Source organism: Dama dama, chromosome 15, assembly GCF_033118175.1.
Source record: "Dama dama isolate Ldn47 chromosome 15, ASM3311817v1, whole genome shotgun sequence".
In the NCBI taxonomy this organism is placed as follows: domain Eukaryota; kingdom Metazoa; phylum Chordata; class Mammalia; order Artiodactyla; family Cervidae; genus Dama; species Dama dama.
The window spans coordinates 22,292,113-22,306,883 of NC_083695.1; the positions used below are offsets into that span (position 1 = coordinate 22,292,113).

Here is a 14,771-nt window from a genome sequence, read left to right on the forward strand (position 1 = left end):
AAATGCCTATGCCTTAAATGGCTCCATTAATTTTATGTTTTTGAATCAAATTATTTAAATAGACAGGACCCCTGCAAAAAAATATTTTCTCAAGTATCACCTCAATATGACTCTGATCCCATATAAATTTACAAAAATCACCCTGAAACCTAGACATACTGAATAACCAATAACTTACACAAGCCCTTTTTTAAGTGCAGCAAATTCTCTGAACACCCCAGATTGTGATGAATAGCATTATCAGAGTCAAATGATATTTTGTATCAATCTAATAAACTACCTTCCAGTGGAATTTTCAAAAACTATGACTCTTTAAATCAAATGTTGTAACCAATGAGACCATTTCCCTTGCTCCATATGTTAGTCATATTCTCCCATGCTCTCCATTTTTACCCATTTTTGTCATCCAATACTTAAAGTAAAAATTCTGTAATTGTTTTAAATTCCAAATATAGGTAGTTCTTATTTAAAGACAACCTCGTACAGCACTGACCCAGAATGCTCATTACATCTGACTCAGTTGCCTCATTTCTTCTTTTGTCCCTACCACCTTCAAGTAATCTAAATAGACCAATGAAAATGTTTCCTGGTTTTCATAACTTCCTGAAAAAAGATTTGATCACTCTGTCCAGTCACTCATTCCAATGTCTAACAATGTTCAATTTGCTTTCACAGGAGGGACTCATCCTTGATCTGATGAATGTATCTCTGAATTGGTTGTTCATGTCTCAAAAGCCCTAACCAGTGACATCCCATGACCCCAACCTAGTCTGTGTAGGCAAATAAAACATTTTTTAAGGAATGAGCATCTTTCCACAAAGATCATGCCTTAAATTCCCCTGAATTTATCTGCTACTTTCAAGCATAGTTTCAAAATACATATAGTACTTCTTAATATTCTTAAAAATTCATTCCCAAACATGCTGAGAAATCCCTTCCCCAGAAAACTATTTAAGCCCTTTTGATTAACTCTGTGGTAAGCTATGAACATAAGTCCATTTTCTTTCTATTATTTTTGTTTTGGTTTTTATTCTTCTTTCACTTGCTATTTTTCCTATTTGAAATTGAGGTTTCCTGATTTTAACCCATGTGAAAGAAACATATTATTCAGTCTCTTATCTGTTACGGGGCTTGGTTGACAGAAATTCTCAATCTCTACAATATAGAAAGGTAAGCTGACTTACACCAGCTTATAAGTCAAACTCCACTGTAGTAATATCACCACTGAGTCCCCCCTAAGGCCCACTCCCTAAAATTACAGAAGGAGAGTGTCCCCTCCTCGGATCTCCCCAACCTAATGTCTGATGGCTTTAGAGGCTCTGGGGCACATTCAACATCTAGATATGAGAAGTGAAAGCCAGAACACAGTGATTCACATTTGCAGCAGTTATGAATTTCACATGGTAAAAAAAGTCAAGTTCCCTTTATTCACTGTAAATGTACTTAAATCAGTTCACTGACAAAGGAAAACTTAAGCCTAACAATCAAGGTATATTTAGTCACTGGTTTATTCCAGAGTTCTTGAAAGCGGATCATCAGTCATTCCAGGATGCTCCCTTCCGTTTCTTTTTTCCTTATCCCTATGGGCTGATCCAAACTCCTAAAGACAGTGAAGGACAGGGAAGTCCGGCATGCATACGGTCACAGAATAAGATACTACTTAGTGACTGAACAACAACAACAATGGGGTGATCCAAGCTGGGAGAGAGGATTGTTGAAACTTCCCACCACATGGCCAAGGTTATTAGTAGATGTGACATGTAAAATGTTTAAAAAGCAATAGGGTACAAGCATCAACCAATCAGAACAGACACCAAATGTCACAACTGATAGGGCCTTGCTAGTGTGTACCAGGTGATGTCAACCCTGCTCACGAGCATCCATCCACAGTGACTTCTAGGGAGCTTGTTTTATGACCCTTGGGACCTACCACTATGGCATCCATGGTTGAAACACTAGCATCCTGCTCTGTTTCCAGGTTGATGAGTCCTCAAAGGTCACACAGAGGACTAGAGAGACTTTTCGGTCATCTGACATCTAAACACAAGAAAGAAAAATTAGACTGCAAAGATTCACATTTGTAGCAATTATGAATTTTACATGTTAAAAAATAGTAAATACAAAAAACCATTCTTACAAACTATCTCAGAGGGATGAAAAAATTTTGACTATCTAGTATTTCCTGGGGTTGTAAGGCATTTTAGTATGCTGCTTTAGGCTTTCTCTGCTTAGACTTTTCTGCTGCCTTTATTGTACCTTGCTGCTATAGAACCATGATGGAATGGGATATTTACCTACAAGAACTACTTTCTTTCATTCGAGCTTCATTAAGAAGCAAGTTCAATTCAGTTCAGTCACTCAGTCATGTCTGACTCTTTGTGACCCCATGGAATGCAACACACAAGGCCTCCCTGTCCATCACCAACTCCCAGAACTTGCCCAAACTCATGTCCATCGAGTCAGTGATGCCATCCAACCATCTCAACCTCTGCCATCCCCTTCTCCTCCTGCCTTCAATCTTTCCCAGCATCAGGATCTTTTCCAATGAGTCAGGTCTTTGCATCAGGTATTAGAGCTTCAGCATTCATCCTTCCAATAAATATTTAGGACTGATTTCCTTTAGCATTGACTGGTTTGATCTTCCTTCAGACCAAGGGACTCTCAAGAGTCTTCTCCAACACCACAGTTCAAAAGCATCAATTCTTCAGCGCTCAGTTTTCTTTATAGTCCAACTCTCACATCCATACATGACTACTGGAAAAACCATAGCTTTGACTAAATGGACCTTTGTTGGCAAAGTAATGTGTCTGCTTTTTAATATGCAGGTTGGTCATAACTTTCCTTCCAAAGAGTAAGCATCTTTTAATTTCATGGCTGCAGTCACCATCTTCAGGGATTTTGGAGCCCCAAAAAATTAAGTCTGTCACTGTTTCCATTGTTTCCCCATCTATTTGCCATGATGTGATGGGAACAGATGTCACGATCTTAGTTTTCTGAATGTTGAGTTTTAAGCCAACTTTTTCACTCCCACTTTCATCAAGTGGCTCTTCAGTTCCTCTTCACTTTCTGCCATAAGGGTAGTGTCATCTGCATATCTGAGGTTATTGATATTTCTCCCAGCAATCTTGATCCCAGCTTGTGCTTCATCCAGCCTGGCATTTCTCATGATGTACTCTGCATATAAGTTAAATAAGCAGGGAGACAATATACAGCCTTGATGTACTCCTTTCCCAATTTGGAACCAGTCTGTTGTTCCATGTCCAGTTCTAACTGTTGCTTCCTGACCTACATATAGATTTCTCAGGAGGCAGGTCAAGTGGTCTGGTATTCCCATCTCTTTCACAGTTTTACACAGTTTGTTGTAATCTACACAGTCAAAGGCTTTGGCATAGTCAATAAAGCAGAAATAGATGTTTTTCTGGAGTTCTCTTGTTTTTCAATGATCCAATGGATGTTGGAAATTTGATATCTGGTTCCTCTGCCTTTTCTAAACCCAGCTTGAACATCTGGAAGTTCATGGTTCATGTACTTTGAAGCCTGGCTTGGAGAATTTTGAGCATTACTGTACTAGAGTGTGAGATGAGTGCAGTTGTATGGTAGTTTGAACATTCTTTGGCATTGCCTTTCTTTGGAATTAGATTGAAAACTGACCTTTTCCAGTCCTATGGCTACTGCTGAGTTTTCCAAATTTGCTGGCATATTGAATGCAGCACTTTAAAAGCATCATCTTTCAGAATTTGAAATATCTCAACTGGAATTCCATCACCTCCACTAGCTTTGTTTGTAGTGATGCTTTCTAGACCCACTTGACTTTGGACTCCAGGATGTCTGGCTCTAGGTGAGTGATCACACCATCGTAGTTATCTGGGTCATTAAGATCTTTTCTGTATAGTTCTTCTGTGTATTCTTGCCACCTTTTCTTAATATCATCTGCTTCTTTTAGGTCCATACCATTTCCGTCCTTTATTGTGCCCATCTTTGTATGAAATGTTCCCTTAGTATGTCTAATTTTCTCGAAGAGATCTCTAGTCTTTCCCATTCTATTGTTTTCTTCTATTTCTTTGCATTGATCACTGAGGAAGGCTTTCTTATCTCTCCTTGATATTCTTTGTAACTCTGCCTTCAGATGGGTGTATCTTCCCTTTTCTCCTTTGCCTTTCACTTCTCTTTTCTCAGCTATTTGTAAGGCTTCCTTAGACAACCATTTTGTGTTTTTGCATTTCTTTTCCATGGGGATGGTCTTGATCCCTGCCTCCTGTACAATGTAACGAACGTCCGTCGATAGTGCTTCAGGCGCTCTATCAGATCTAATCCCTTGAATCTATTTCTCACTTCCTCTGTATAATCATAAGGGATTTGATTTAGGTCATACCTGAATGGTCTAGTGGTTTTCCCTACTTTCTTCAATTTAAGTCTCAATTTGGCTATAAGGAGTTCATGATCTGAGCCATAGTCAGCTCCCGGTTTTGTTTTTGCTGACTGTGTGGAGCTTCTCCATCTTCAGCTGCAAAGGATATCATCAATCTGACTTTGGTGTTGACTATCTGGTTAAGCAAGTTACATGTTCCCAAATTCATCCCCTCCTAACCTATCCAACCTATCCTTAGGTTCTCCAACGTCTCAGGAGGAGGAAAACAGGGCACTAAGTACTTGCTTCAGCTCTCACCAGCCTCTAACCTCTATTATCCTCCTGAATGACTCCTGTTCAAACCTGCTCTTTCTTGGGTGGGAAAACACTCATAAGCCATTCCTTCCCACTCTGTGCTTTGGAATAAACTGTATGCATTGAAACCTCCAGACTCAAGCTTTTGAAGCTTAGCTCATGAAGTAAAAGTTTCAGCTTTTGAGAGTATTGTAACTGTGAAGACTTTAAAAAATAAATCCATAAACTCAACTCAATTTTGGGGATCAGCTAATTTAGCCTTCTCCTCAAGTAATAAATTCCACTGATACAACAGGTAGGGGGATGCAAAGAAGGAAACTGTGAAAAAGAAAACACACACACAAACACACACACAAACTCCCCATCATCTCTACAAATTGTATCTTTTGTACAGATTTTGGAAGTTCTTTAAATAACCAAGAGAGATGCCCAAAGGCCTATAAAATAATTTACACTGGTAAAAATGAATTAATCCCTTTTGACTTGTTGCAATTAATATACACATATTGATAGTTAATCAATAATTCATGACAAAGATATTTAAAATATAAAATATCTTCATAAGAAAATTCTACTCCATTTAAGTATACTACTTGTTCAGTGACAAGTGGCAAGGAAAATTCGAGGTAGTACATCTATCCTCTACTGTTTTTCTCCCCAAGAAAATATTTCAAGAGACCATACTCCATACATGTATCACCTCGTTCTAAAAGTCTTTCTTCCATAGAAGGAAAGAGGTGACTTTAAGGACACTTAAGATTTTTCACACTGAATTTTAGGAGCTGAGGCATAAGTCAACACTTGGGAATGATAACAATTTGCTAATTTGTTTTTAACACTGGTTTAAAAGGAATACATTTCATCTTGGTCCCCTCCCTAGAAAATCCAGGAATTAAAATACATTTTTATATATAAAATAAATATTCAGTGTCTGAAGGAAGACTGAAAATAATGTTTAGTCTTCCAGTAATGTAGGCATTAGCATCTTTCTTGGTCCTCCTTATAGTCAGGAGATGCAACATGGTGAAAGTGGAATATGGACCAAAGAGGAGAGGGAGGAGAAAAGAGGGGCACTTATTTTTGAACAGCACTTCACAGAATACAATAAACTCTTCCTTTGACCTCAGGTGACCCTGAAAACAACCTATGCAGTAGGTAAAACCTGTATTAGTATCATCACCATTTTATAGTTAATGAAACTGATTTATATGAAAAGTATGTTCATGCAAAGTTACAGAGTTAATAAGTGATGAGCTATGAAAAACACAAAACCAGGTATTCTGATTTCAAATCCCATACTCTTTTCACCAAAGTACAAAGGCATTCCCAATTAAATTCACATGGATTTGGGAGCTGTGACAATTTCCCTGAGAAACCATTCTCATCTATTAAAAAATTCTTTTTTTATGTATCTATTGAAGCTTATGGTTGAGAACACTTCTACTAACCTAAATGCATGCTTCTCCTTTTCCTTTAGAAAAGAAGACATATTAGCAATTTCTCACCGTCATTAGGTGAAGAGATATCACTGAGTTATGATAAACGGACTGTGGACAAAAATGACACTACCACTTTTAAGCCTAGTCTTTTATGATCACTCTTACAATTAGTCATGTTCTTTTTCTTACCCCATTGGTTGCCCGGATGCAACAGAATCAGTGTAGAAAACTAGATGGAAGAAGTGAGGGTCACTGAATGGCTACATGGAGCAGCAAAGGCCTGTGACACAAATGAAAAATAAGCCTTTAATGCGAAGACCACTGACATGTAAGGGCTCTTTGTCAAAGCACCAGTGATTTATCCTGACTAATACAAAGAACAAAGCAAATATCATATTTTAATGCCTAGGATATAGTGACACTGAATATTTTAAATGATAAAGAGAAGACGGGGGTAACTGTCTTCAATTTTTAGTGTTCTCTTATTTGACAATGAAAAATCTTAACAAAAAGTCCAGGATTGGTGAGTTTTATACATACAGACACACACACACACACACACAGAAACACACACACACACACACACACACACATCTTGCTTTGTATTTTATCAAATCATTCTTGGATAGTAAATTCAGGCTTTGAAAGGACAGAAACTAATATAAGTGGGGGAAGGGTCTTCTTGAAGAACATAAACTACAAATGAAATTAGGGACAAAAGTAAATATCTATTGAGAATTAGAAAATAAATAACAACAAACTGAAAAAAATTTTAAGCTGACAAATATAAGCATCACAAAATCAAAAAAACATAATATTTTTATTAACTGCCTGATATGCCTATATGATATTCACATTGTTACACTGCATATTCCTTTATTACCCCCTTCCTATGACAATGATTTTCTATGTTTTTAATAGAGAGAACAGAAAGATAAGTGTCTTTCTTTTAAAACAGTTAGTCAAAATTTGTTTTTATCATTGACGGCAATATTATGTGCACATTTAGGATTATTGTGAACTTTGGGAAAATCTTTATCAAATTTCTGCTATGTACAAGTGTAAGGTTTAAAAGAATTATCCACTGATGGGCTTCCAACTCTATATATCTCAAATCTTGTTTCTCTTCATCAATCCACATGCTTCCATTGCTGGGACCACCAGACACATTAATATCAAGACAGAATGTCTGCCCTGAGTCTCTGTGTTATGATGTCAGGTGAGCTGGCACAATGAGCAACAAAAATTTTCCTCGAAGATGTACATATACCAGGATAACAAGCTATAATACGGAAGTGACTGAAAACCATATAAATATATCCCACTAAATCTACAGTAAGTGTATCCCCAGTTGTATTTTTCTAGGCCAGATTTTAAAAATATATAAAAACCATGACTTAACCCATATCCCTTTGACATGAGGAAAAGTGTAACATGAGAAGCAGGGAAACTGGACAGTAAAGAGTGAGCTCAATTGTTTCTAATTAAAATAGCTAGAAATTTTCTAGATAGGGGCTAATATTTTAATAAATTTCAGGCTGATGTCCAAAGTTAGCATGATCCATGGCTTTGGGGGTTAAATGCTCCAATCCCAAACGGCAGATGTGATTCAGGAAATCCTAAGTCAGCTTCCAGACCATATTCATTGAAAACTAAACTTGCTTTAAATGCACCAGGTAAGATAAAATATTCTTTTTAAAGTTATCCCAATTGTGTCCCAGGTATCTCTCCCTCTCTCATTGTAACAAAGATAGTCCAGCAGTTACACTGAATTTTGTGACCACTCACAGAAAGCAAGACCATGCACCAAGGTGCCTAAGATATATTATAGACTCTACTTGGGGGCACATACAGGTTCTGAGGCAGTCATAATAGCTAAAATATAGACCTTTGAATTTTTAAATTCCTTAAATGAATTGAAATGGAAGATGGGTTGAGATTATCCACGTGGATTAGAAGTTGAGTGGCATTAACCTAGGGAAGCTCCTAGGGGTAGGGGGTGTGACTTGGGGCAGTATTAGGACAGTGTCTGAGCTCCGTGAGGGCATGGACATAGCTGCGTCACTGCCATCTCCAGTACCCACAGTACTACACAGCACATACTAAGTGCTCAAATAATATTTTTTACTTGGATGGATGGATGGAAAGAAGGAAGGAAGGGAGAAGGCCTACTATCAGTGTGTCTCAGGTTCCTCACTTATAAAGTGAAGATAGAAATAGTCCTTCCCTCATAAAGTCATTGTGAGGATTAAATGAGCTAATAAACATAAAACACTTATAAGAGGACCTTTATTACTACAGTGAATATTTGAACTTCACTTAGTTCCTTGGAGCTATTATATTATTCAAGGTCTTCAATAGAAGAAAGTGTGACTGAAGGGAGCTTGAATTAGAATAATTAATGTCAAGGGGTCTGAAATCTCTATTCTGAAAATTCAGAATTTCATGGGCGAGTCCAAAAGACCTGGGATTTTATTCTCAGGCAAGAATGAAAAGAGAAGACCATGTCCTGTGATGTGGCAAAAAAATACATCTTAAGCCCCAGTTGGGTAAATGCAATCAATAACATCCTGTCAGGAACATTTTGTGGTCTCATATAAATATAGGCTACCTGAATAAAAGATAAAAACTGTCATTTCCTCTCTCATGTTGTAGCATGATGATTTATCTATTCCTTTGAAATAACCAAGCCAAATCTAACAATTGTTTTAACTTTTCTGGTGTATCTGTATCCATTATTAAATATAAGAAAAAATAGTGCAAGATGCTAGGATATTTTTAGGACATTTGCAGAGAGGGAGTTAGAAAGAGTGAGGAATAATTACCTCAATCCAATGTGCAAGTCATCATAATTACTCCTAAGACAACCTATGTGTGAAAAAAGTGTCATGGGCTGTTTAATCAATCCTAAACTGTGGGGGTGGCTAGTTATAATTTAGGTATTTTCCAATAGCTAATACAAAACAGTAATAAATAGCTAGCTGCATTCTTAACCCAATGCTTCCATATACTTGATGAGAATTATTGCAGAGCTCTTTTAAAACTGAATTTGACTTGGGATGTTCACTAAAATTTTCATTTCTCAAAGTTATGACTGACTATTTGTTTATCAAACCCATGAGCTTAAATGAAATTTAGGCTCACAAAAGCAGTAAAAAATATCACTGAGGCAGGAAGCAGGAGCTATTTTAACATATAGGCCAGCCACTGCAAAAAAGAAATTCTTCAAAATGGGGACAAGGTTGAGGTCCAGGCATAAAAGAGCAATTCACAACAGGTCTCTCACCATTTAAAACCTCCTCTTGCTCTGAAGGGCAGGAAGCCTCAGATTCAACACTACCCACACTGAAAGTTGCATAAGATATATGGCAGAGAACTTGGTGTTTCAGACTACCCCATGCAGAGGCCATGGTCAGTTAGTTTATGGAGTAGCAATTGTTCCCAAATTTGGGCTTAAAGTGCAGGTTCAGGTAAAAACAAAGGTCAACACTGTCTAGCTCAGACCTTCAGATCTAAGTCCTCCAGGACACATACATAATCTTATCATGATCAAGTTTAAGGGTAAGATTAACACTGTTTCCCCGAGGCTTCAACCTAATTTCTGAAAAATACACACTTTAACTCATTTGTATAATCACTGCAGATTATTTTCAAAGACATCTTTCTGAAGTATTAACTAGATATTATTTTAGAAGAATCTTTACTTGTTTTTCCCATGGCCCACTATTCATTAAAGTAAAATTATATCCACTCAAATCCCAATAAGTAATGAGCAAAAGGTGTGGAGAAGAGTAAGATCTCAAACCTAGAGTAAGATCTCAACTCATTAGAAAGAGGACCTGGAATAAGCTACTTGACCATAATGAGCTGGAGTTTCTTCAACTTTAAATGGAATTGAGAAGCTTCACCTTATAAGGTAGCTTTAAGAAATAGCAGAGGCTCAACAAATACTCTCTCATTATTATCAGCAACATGAAGATTTCATGGAAATGCAACAAAGAGAAAGTAGATCTAAGCTCCACTCCTCAAGGTCTCAAATATATGAGGCAAATCGATGAAGCTGTTTCCTCATTCTTAAATGAAAATAACAGTTGCAATCCTTATAGAGTATATAATATTAATAGTGAGAACCTAAAATGTAAAAATACTTAAAATTACTATGAAAGTAATTACTATGTAAGTTAATTACATTAACACTAATGTAATCACTAGTACTGTTAGAAAGGCCAAATACTCCTTGTGTTTTTGTTTTTGCTGCCTTTCCTGTCCTGCTTCCAGTCAGACACAAAAGAATTCTATGCTCATCTAGTTTGATTCTGCCAGTGTGGTAGGGGCAGCACCAAACCACCTTTGCTCTGTATCTGGTTAAAATATGACATTTTTCCAAACTGAAAATATTGGCAGTTCTAGATAGGATGTGATGGATGCTGCTGATTAAAAAGTCTGAAGCAACTTCTCTTCCTGGGGATGTGCAGAAGGAATCTTCACCTACTGAGTAGGGTTTTGTTTATTTATTTGTTTTATTTGGCTACACCAGGTCTTAATAGCAGCAGAGTCTTAGTTGCAGCACACAGGATTTTTAATCTTCTTGCAGTGTGTAAACTCAATAGTTGCAGCATGTGGGATCTAGTTCCCCAACCACGGATCTAACCCAGGCCCCCTGCATTGGGAGGGCAGAGTTTTAGTCACTGGACCAACAGAGAAGTCCCTGAGTAGGCTTTTAATTATCTGAGACACCTTCCCTTCCCAGTTGCCCCCGAGTTCCCCCACTACCCTTTAGACTGTTTCTGAACCTTTCTGAATATGTCTTGTCTCCCTAACAATGAAATACTCTTTATGAAGGCAGGACCTATATTCTAATTATCTTTGAACCTTCCATGTCACTTCTCATGCTTCTTTTCACACGTACTAAATCGCTTCAGTCTTGTTAGATCCTTTGCGACACTATGGGCCATAGATTGCCAGGCTCCTCTGTCCATGGGATTCTCCAGGTACGAATACTGGAATGGGTAACCATTCCCTTCTTCAGGGGATCTTCCTGACCTACGGATCAAACCTGTATTTCCTGTATTGTAGGCAGATTCTTTACTGTCTGAGCCACCAGAAAAGCCCTCTTTTCACATGCTATTGATTAATTCTAATCTCAGATAAATCCTTCTTTTACTTTTAAATAAATCTTTTTAACTACTTACTATAATACCTCTCTGAGTTGAGCAAAATTGTCCAGTGAAATTATAAAGTCTGAGTTTTTCCATCTGATGAACATGATAACATTTTATGATATGATAATAATAGTAATTATGATAACTAACATATCAGAAATTTATAATATTCCAGGCATTATACTAAGTGCTTTATGAACATGACTTCATTCCATCCTCCCAGTAGCCTGATGAGGTAGCCATGATTATGTCTCACTTAGAGAGATGGAGTTAGACACGACTGTGGTCCTGTGATCAGACTGGCTAGTTTTCTGTGATTATGGTTTTAGTGTGTCTGCCCTCTGATGCCCTCTCGCAATACCTACTGTCTTACTTGGGTTTCTCTTACCTCGGACGTGGGGTATCTCTTCAAGGCTGCTCCAGCAAAGCGCAGCCGCTGCTCCTTACCTTGGACGAAGGGTATCTTCTCATGGCCGCCCCTTCTGATCTTGAACGTGGAGTAGCTCCTCTCAGCCCTCCTGCACCCCCCAGCAGCCACTCCTTGGAGGTGGGGTTGCTCCTCTTGGCCGCTGTCCCTGACCTCGGGTGTGTGGTAGCTCTTCTCGGCCGCAGACCCTGACCTCAGAGGTGAGGAAGCTCCTCTCAGCTGCCGCCCCTGACCGTGACTGCAGCCATGAAATTAAAAGATGCTTACTCCTTGGAAGGAAAGTGATGACCAACCTAGATAGCATATTAAAAAACAGAGACATGACTTTGCAAACAAAGGTCTGTCTGGTCAAGGCTATGGTTTTTCCAGTGGTCATGTAGGGATGTGAGAGTTGGAGTGTGAAAAAAGCTGAGCGCCGAAAAATTGATGCTTTCGATCTGTGGTGTTGGAGAAGACTCTTGAGAGTCCCTTGGACTGCAAGGAGATCCAACCAGTCCATCCTAAAGGAGATCAGTCCTGCATGTTCACTGGAAGGACTAATGTTGAAACTGAAACTCCAATACTTTGGCCACCTCATGTGAAGAGTTGACTCATTGGAAAAGACCCTGATGCTGGGAGGAATTGGGGGCAGGAGGAGAAGGGGACGACAGAGGATGAGATGGCTGGATGGCATCACCGACTCTATGGACATGAGTTTGAGTAAACTCCGGGAGTTGGTGATGGACAGGGAGGCCTGGCGTGCTGCGATTCATGGGGTCGCAAAGAGTCGGACACGACTGAGTGACTGAACTGAACTGAACTACAGAGATAGAATTAAGGCATAGAAAAATAAAGTAAGTTGCTCAAGGAGTATAGAAGCTTACCCAATTGTGTGGGTAGCAAAATCGAGATTCTACCACCTAAATATTTATAACATTTTTGGCTTTTCCCCCAAACCAAAGTTTCAAAATTTACTCGAAATGTTAACCAGCCTATTGCTAATAGTGAGACCTTGACTTCTAGATTTGTATACACATTTAGTTCACCTGTTCCATTTTATGAACCAAACCCATTTAGAACCAGCATTGTCATTTAAAGTAATGAAACTGCACTAATTCATAAATATTCAGTTTTCTCAAACTGTACCAAGGAAGATTCTGCTTCCTCTTGATAGGGTTGATTTATCCATCAGGTACAGCAGGCACAATGCCTATAACCCACAAAACATTTAGGGACCCATGAAAATCTTTTAATATCCTTTCATACAATAAGAAAAAAATAAACTTTCAGGTGGAAAGAAATGTTGTGATCTGTAACATTCATATATTCAAGTCAACATAGTTATCAAATATAGTTACTGACTTATACATATCAGTTTTATGGAGGAAAGGGCCCACTACAGCAAAAATGTCTAAGGTCCCCTTGGAAGACCCCCTAAGGGGTCTTCAGTCTCAGTCTGTTGACTGAGCAAGGTTTTGGGGGCACTTTCTGCATCACCGTTTCTCATGGTACCCTCCCTCATCACCCCCAAGGCCAACTGCTGCTGCTTTGTGACTTCTGGCTCTTCCCTGTGAATATCAAGTGTGACAGAGAAGTTCTGGCTTATAAAAAGAATGATAGCTGCTCTACAGCATAAACAGCACTTACTAAGGAGCCCAATGAGAAGTGTTAGAAAGGTGGTTTCCTTCTCCCTTTCAGCATGATGAGTGGCTATACAGGATGTCTATCACTCAACAGATGAGAGTTTCCTGGCCACAAACTGTCTAGCCACAAGAAAACAGTGCACAGCCAAAGGATATAACAAATAGGAAATTTAAAATGTCAGGAAAAACCATCCTAACCGCTTACTGAGGAGCATTCTTAAATCTGGGGTTCTAAGAAATGTTCCTATAAAACTGATAATAACAATGATAACTCTGGGCCACCTGGGGGCCAAGGCCCTAGAAGGGAAGACTTAACCCAACTTAAGCCTGCTTTGGGTTAGTTCTCCACCCTACCCCATTCCATGCACATATTCGTGAACTTTTTTTGGAAGCTCAGATTCCAAACATCAGTCTGAAATACAAAGCTTAAGCAAACCTTTGGTTAAGACAAGGACCCTAGTGAAAGCACAGATGCCATTTCAATCCTAGCTGGGCTAGAGACCCACTGAGACCTGTGATTCTTAACTTTTGTTCCATTTGACTGTTCATAATGACCTTTATCCTCAAGTCTGGCTTGTGAGTAATTAATATGAAGTCCTTCTCTCAGCCTCTTAGTTTAAAGAAAGAGGAAGGAAACAGTCCATTGTTTTTCTAAACTTGCAGTTTCCTAGAGTAAGATGGAAAATTGAGGACAGCAAGTGAAAGCAGCAGGCATCTCTATAGAAGGACATCCGGTAAGGCTGGCCTGCTCTTGAGGGGTATATGTTGACTGTGGGGCAGTGGGGGACAGACATAAAAACAAATTGAAACACTCTGACTACACTGTATGTGTGTGTGTGTGTGTGTGTGTGTGTGTGTATTATATATATATATATATGAACATTTATTGCAACCAAGTCTACTTTGAAACTGAGTATATAGTCTGTCCATTCTGTATCTTAAACCCAGAGAAAGAAAACTTCTTCACTTCTACACAAAGTGGGAAAATGCATCAGAATGGCAATTTTCTTCAGTTTTGAGAGAGATTTTTGTTGTGCTCAGAACTGAAAGGGAAGACCAAAAAAAAAAAAAGTTGTGTGTATATGTGTATGTGTGCGTTTAATATTGCATTCTGTTCATCCACAAACCTAGTCAAAAATAGCTCTCAAGTTTGTTCAGCACAATTTGATCTTCATAATTATGCAGGTGATTATGGGGCCCCATTAGAGTTTTCAAAGACTTTGTACACAAGGGGCCTTTAGACATTCTACTATAACAAAAACAAGCTCATAAAAATCCCACACACTTCATCAGGCCTTTGATAACCCATCATACAATAGTGACCTTGAGTAACTAACAGACTGTACTACACTCAAACCAGTAGCTTAGAGGTAAGATTTTGTATCTTATTATGTCTGACTAGAGTTACCTAGGGACTCAAAAGAAAAAAAATTCACACACACTTGCTTTTGCCCTTTG

General features: G+C 38.5%; 1 long non-coding RNA gene across 2 annotated transcripts; it reads right to left on the reverse strand.

Annotated features, from left to right (window-relative positions):
* Nucleotides 1-1,411: 1,411 nt before the first annotated feature.
* On the reverse strand, nt 1,412-11,978 carry LOC133070614 (uncharacterized). Of its 2 annotated transcripts, XR_009696189.1 has the most exons (4): nt 11,712-11,978; nt 6,292-6,382; nt 1,931-2,037; nt 1,412-1,600 (listed from the first exon to the last, which is right to left on the reverse strand). It is a non-coding gene; the product is annotated as an uncharacterized LOC133070614 (long non-coding RNA). The 2 variants fall into 2 exon arrangements; XR_009696188.1 differs by lacking the exon at nt 11,712-11,978 and having other exon boundaries at nt 6,292-6,881.
* Nucleotides 11,979-14,771: the final 2,793 nt, after the last annotated feature.